We start from the raw sequence: 6,473 nt of genomic DNA, 5'->3' as shown, positions 1-6,473 counted from the left end.
CTGAAAGAAGGCTGATTCCGCGATAGTTATTGCACTCACGGCTGTCGCCTTTCTTGTGAATCGGGATAATGATAGCCTTCTTCCATCTTGTTGGAACTTTGTCGAGTCTCCAGATCATCTTGATGAGATTGTGGAGTCGAGGGAGGAGGGTGTCGCCACCGGCCTTAATTCCTTCCGCGGTAACCTGATCCAATCCAGGTGATTTCCCATTTTTCAAGGCGTACACAGCAAGCTTTACTTCTTCGAAAGTCGGTTCGGCATCAGACATCGGAGCAGATGGTAGGTCAATCACTGGTGGCGCTGCAGGCGGGCCTTGAGGTGGGTCGTGATTGTAGAGCCCATCGAAGAATTCCTTCCAACGTTGAAGGCGTTCGGCCGTCGAGCGAACAAACGTGCCATCGGCTTTCTTGATGTTGTCATTTATGGACTTGAACTTGCCACTAAGACCACGCAACATGCGGTAGAGTGTACGGTACTCATGCCTCGACGCTGCTTCTTCAAGATCATGAGCCACTTGGTCCCAGTAGGCTTCACGGTCCCTCTTCATCATCCTACGGATGTCCCGGTTAAGTTGCCGATACCGTTCAAAGTCGACAAGCTTTGCCTTCCTCCGTTCGGCCACCAGATCAAGGCAATCCTCTGATATCCAGAGCTGTGTTCGACGTCGAAGAGGCGGACACAGTGGGCGGGCACTGTCAATGATAGCCTCAGCAATCCTCTGCTCTTCTTCATCCACGTCATCAGAGTCGACTAGCTGGGCGAACCGGTTCGAGAGGGCTAGTTGGAATTCTTGGCAACGGTCGCCATCGGCTAACTGTCGCCAATCAAGTCGGGACGGTTTAGGTGCCGCTCGTTTAGCACGATGAAGCTTCAGTCGTAGTCGGGCACGAACAAGATAATGGTCAGATCCACAGTCCGGACCCCTCATCGCACGGACGTCTTGAAGAGATGATCGAAATCGGGTATTGATGAGGACATAATCCAGCATCGCTGAATCTTTACCCCTTGGATTTCTCCAGGTAAGCCGGTGCTTGAGAGGATGCTGGAAGATGCTGTTCCCGATGACCATGTTATTGGCCGTCGCGAAGGACAGGAGCCGAAGTCCATTATCGTTAATTTCTCCATGACCAAAACGTCCCAAGGTGGCCTCCCAGCCTAGTCTTTCAGATCCGACGTGCGCGTTTAGGTCACCAGCGATGATAATAAGATCATTTTTTGGCGTGGCGTCCAGGATAAGCTGAAGGCGTTCATAGAAGTCGTCTTTGTTCGTGTCGGGGCTTGTCTCGGTTGGGGCGTAGACCGCAATAACGTGTGTCGTGACGGTGCCCTCGATAGTCAGGACAGCGAAAAATTTAATTACCTAACACTACTAATAACCCTACAGTACCTCTCACACAAAACACTCTCTCTCTTTCACATAGTTTCCTGTAAGGGCTAGGGTTAGGGTTAAGGGACAGAATATACAGTTTGTACAGTGTAAAAACCATTTAGTCTATGTGGATATACACACACACACACACACACACACACACACACACACACACACATATACTGTATGTCAGGGGTGTCAAACTCAGTTCCTGGAGGGCCACAGCCCTGCATGTAGTTTTCAAATAAGCCTAAAGGTTGTGACTAGCTGGATCAGGTGTGTTTAATTAGGGTTGGAGCTATACTCTGCAGGACTATGGCCTCCAGGAATTGAGTTTGACACCCCTGCTGTATGTAATAGTAAAGGTTGGTTTAAACTTCCTAAATGCACCTTCAAAGGGCTCTAAACGATCCCACCCGAGGAACAAGGGTCTTATCTAGCAAAACAATGTTATTTTCTAAAAAAAAAAAAAAAAAAATACAATTTATATCGTTTTTAACCTTGAAAACCTTTTAACCTCTTGTCTAGCTCTACATGAACTCTGTGTATTCTGGTTTGACAGTTAGGGTAGGTCGAAAAACTCCCATGTAATTTCTTCTTAAACTTCAAAATCATCCTACATTGCTGCTTTTCCTTTTTTTGTGAACAGTGTTGTTTTTGACAACCATCTTAGATTTAGTCTTAGTCTTTTGGACTAAAATGCTTCTTAGTTTTAGTCAAATTTTAGTCACTTCTATATGTGATAGTTTTAGTCCAATTTTAGTCGACGAAAAGTCAAAAAGGTTTTAGTCTAGTTTTAGTTGACGAAAAGTCAAAAAGGTTTTAGTCTAGTTTTAGTCAAAAAAAGGGAAAAAAGTAGTCTTTTAACAAATTAATGTAGGTCAGTAAATATTTTGCTGTTGGGTAGTGTCACTTATAAGTTCTGAAAATAGCAGATCTATAGTTCAACACAATGTGAGCTTCCGGATCGACTATTTTCACCAATAATTACAATAATGAAGGAATGTTTTAGAACATAAAAGACAAACAAGGATGGAATGCTAAAACGGCTTGCCATACTAGTACAGCAAAGAGTATTTAATGCTAAAACGGCTTGCCATAGCGTCAGATACTTTTTAAGTTTTAATTGGCATGCACAATAAGCGGAAATGTCATGCATTTTAAATGTCTGACGGACCACCCACTAACATTTTCGTCTATTCTCGTCTCGTCAACGAAAACTCACACACGTCTCGTCATGTTTTAGTCATCAACGAGCCATTTTTATCTCGTCATCGTCTCGTTATCGTCATGAAAAAAAGTGGCGTCAACGAAATGATTTCGTCATCGTTGACGAAAACAACACTGTTTGTGAAGGGTGTTTAATCTTAAAGCGATGTTGGAGTGGTGAAATGAAATAGAAGTTTTTTGACATACCCTAACTGTCTTGAACTGGAATACACAGAGTTCATGTAGAGCTTGACAAGTCGAGCATTTGAGGTTAAAAAGTATATAAATTGTCTTTTCTTTTAGAAAATAACCCATCATTTAGCTAGATAAGACCCTTCTTCCTCGGCTGGGATCGTTTTGAGCCCTTTGAAGCAGAATTTAAACTGCATTTTGGAAGTTCAAACTGGGGCCACCATAGAAGTCCACTATATGGAGAGAAAACCTGAAATGTTTTCCTCAAAAAACTATTTCTTTACGGCTGAAAAAAGAAAGACATGAACATCTTGGATGACAAGGGGGTGAGTAAATTATCTGTACATTTTGTTGTGGAAGTGAACTTCTTTCATTTTTTTTACGTGGCCTAATCTAATATGAGAACTATTTATGGTTAATAAGTTGTTGATATAGCATTATTTAACTCTTTACATATGAGCTAATTAAACAATAATAATTTGGTTCATTATGATGACAATGAATAAAGAACTATTTGTATAGAGACTATAATGTATTAACTTTAATTTATAAACTATGAATTAACAATAAACCAATAGTTTGCATATGATATGTAAGTACTTCATCAGTGTTGCTATTTTATTGAATAAGTTTATTTCTCTAAAATCCATACTCTGAAAGATAACAGCTTAGTTCTGAAGGAAAAAGTCTATATAGATTGGTAAATGCAAATGCCAAAACGATTCTATCCATCTGTCCATGTCTACTTGGCTCAATTGTCTACTAATGGTCTTTGACCATTCTTCTGTCATATTGAGTGGGTTTGTCTAATTAACAAGTGCTGAATGAATCCACACTGTTGGATAGTCTACATAATCAGCGAACAGTGCTGTTCTGATCTTCCCTCCTTAATGCAAACAGCAATAGACTGAGAATTCATTTGCTACATATGATAAGAATTATATGTGGAAAAAGCAATCCATTAGTGTTCACATTCATCTCAATGGCAGTTGCTTGACTGGCATATGACCCCTCGAAAGTACATCATTTGAAATTTGTTCATTGGCACTCAGTTCTGGGCATGAGCGCTTTTTGAGACAATCAACTGAGCTGTAAATGCTACGTGAGTAATCGCTTTAGAATTTCACTGCAAAAACACACAGTCTCAAGCCCTTTACTAGCAGTTCTCATGACAGCAGACAGAATAAAACATAATTTCAGACCACTAATAGCCGTATAAAGACAAAACGGACCTAGTGTCTGCTCTAATGCTTTGAAATATTTACTGTTTCTATTTCTCCTATAAAATGTTTGAACAATGCTGTAACTACACCTTCATTCCATGAATGGAGGCTTTTGGATGTCTGATACGAATGCAGATATAATAATGTAAAGCTATGTTACTATTAAAGTTCACCAGCAGCTATTTAAATGTAAATAGTGGTTGATACTACGTGCTAAGTAAATAGCAAATAAGTGAAAATAGTGATGCTTTTCATAAGAAGTGTAAATAGAAGTGCTATGCTATTTGTACTAAAGGTAAATAGTCTGAGCAATGGTGGCCATAGTTAGTCTTTTTTCCAATAATGTTGACCACTGTAATTGCACTCAGTGTACATAAACACAGCCTTGCAGTTACTTGTGCTTTATCCTTTCCTCCATTCTTGTCAGCATTAGGCATCACTATTGTAGGAGTAAGTATTAATGCCCCTGGGTGGATTGAGACAGGCCATTTCGTTCTGTGATATTTCACGTCAATGCATCAGCCTCATCATCACTCAGGCCAGATATTGAGACATAACGTGAGTCAGTAGCACCAGGTCTGGCTGTATATCTGTTTAAAGAGCACAGAAGTGTTTTTGCATTGATTCAGTCCCATTTAAGCATAGGCTTGTCACGATCTGTCAGGCTGAGTCTCGTGAGCAGAGCCCTCAGTCTGTTCTGAAAAGTAAATTAATAAATAAATACTTGTTATGAAAGCTTCCTCTGGCGTCACAAACCTGCGTTCTGTGTTGCGTTGGTGACTCGTTTGTTTTATCCACGGCACGGAACATACACCGCAAACATATATCCAGTATTATCTGGGGTGTGGATGTGATCTGCTCGGATCCTGAGATAAATCTTCCGCTAGTCTACCTGTTTTTCTCTGGGTGGCAAGAGCTTTGCCTGGCCTGGCGCTGAGCTGAAGTGACGTCAGTACAGGGGTCTCTAGGGAGGAGGCTGAGTCAGAGACGGGGCTGCGGCCGCAATGCTTTGCCAGTGTCGCGCACAGACGCACACACATTCGCATTCCTCTGTACAGCTCAGCCCGTCTGCCTGTTTGTGTGTCTCTTTTTATGCTACATTAGTGCTTTAATCAGGAGGCTCAATCCCCTACCTGCTTTGTGGAGAATATGAGTGAATACATCAAGGATATAAACCTTGCCTACGCATCCTCGCACCTTGTTATTCTCCAAGGCCAGTTTTATATCTGCTCTGTTTAGTTGGCCCCTTTTTTTTATAGATAATGAAATGAGTAATGTGCAATATAATATTTTCCTCTATGAATGTGTTATGAGATTGTTTGCTCACAAAGGATTTGGTGGAGAGGCCACAAAAGCAAGCAGTGGAAATTTGCGATTCGCGTCACCGTCATTAGACACGTTTGCGTAAGCTGTACCTGAGGCTCTGTCAAAGTGCACGTCTGATTTAAGCAGTTGAGTTGTTGTTGTTTCGAGAGGTGCCGACTCATAGGGAAGGAAGAAGTGAGGAAGCAAGGCAGAGGCAGGCACTTGCCAAGTGGCCATTAGAGCTGCCATCTGGCCGAGCTCTGCTAGATTTTGTTCTCTCTTTCATTGCTCATTCTCATGGGAAATCTGTATTCAGTTCCCAACACAGGACAGAAATAGAGACAGAGGAAGCGAGAGTAAGGTGTGGAATTCTGCAAATTGGAAGATATAACTGCTGGAATTACCTCTGAGAACTGTGTCGGCTGCTGATGATATGTATGCGTTCTGATAGCATGTATTTTTTTTAATGGATGCAAATGATGAAATATAATTATTTCCATGGCTTCATTCATGAATATGGATGCAGGATTTAGTCAAGTAAATTGAATGATTATTCTGCTTCTTTTGTCTGAAGTGTAAATGTGGTAAGTAATAATGAACAAAGTATTAGGGATGCACTCATATTGAAATTTTGACCGAGCTGATAATTATTTTCATGTTATGGCTGACACCAGTGGTTGTGAATAGTTAGTTATACAAGAAAGTTTTGTGTTTGTGGTCTAAAACAGTGTACTGTGCATTTCAAAGTAACATGAGTTAAATGCAAATGCACAGCAGTTCACTACTATTAGAGGAGGTTTAATAGCACAGCTATTAACTAGTAAACACAAATGAAGATTTTTAAAAAAGTAATCCATCTCTGTGAATCCATATAATGCAAGTGGATGGAACCCTCAAAGTTGACGTGTCAAAAACCACACAAAGTGAACATGACCAGGGCTCTAGACCAGTGGTTTTCAAACCTGTCTTGAAGACACTCATGCCCTGCACATTTTGCATGTCTCCCTCATCTAACACACCTGATTCAAATCATCAGCTCATTAGTAGAGACTACAAGACCTGGTCTGTATCCGAAATCGCCCCCTATACCCTCAAATAGGGCACTATTTGAGGGGATAGCCATTTTAAGTGGTGTTCGAAACCGTTCTCGAGTGCACTCATTCAATCCCACAATG

The sequence above is a fragment of the Garra rufa genome, chromosome 3 (genome assembly GCF_049309525.1).
Source record: "Garra rufa chromosome 3, GarRuf1.0, whole genome shotgun sequence".
Taxonomy (NCBI): Eukaryota; Metazoa; Chordata; class Actinopteri; order Cypriniformes; family Cyprinidae; genus Garra; species Garra rufa.
Note: the sequence above shows the minus strand (reverse complement) of the source record.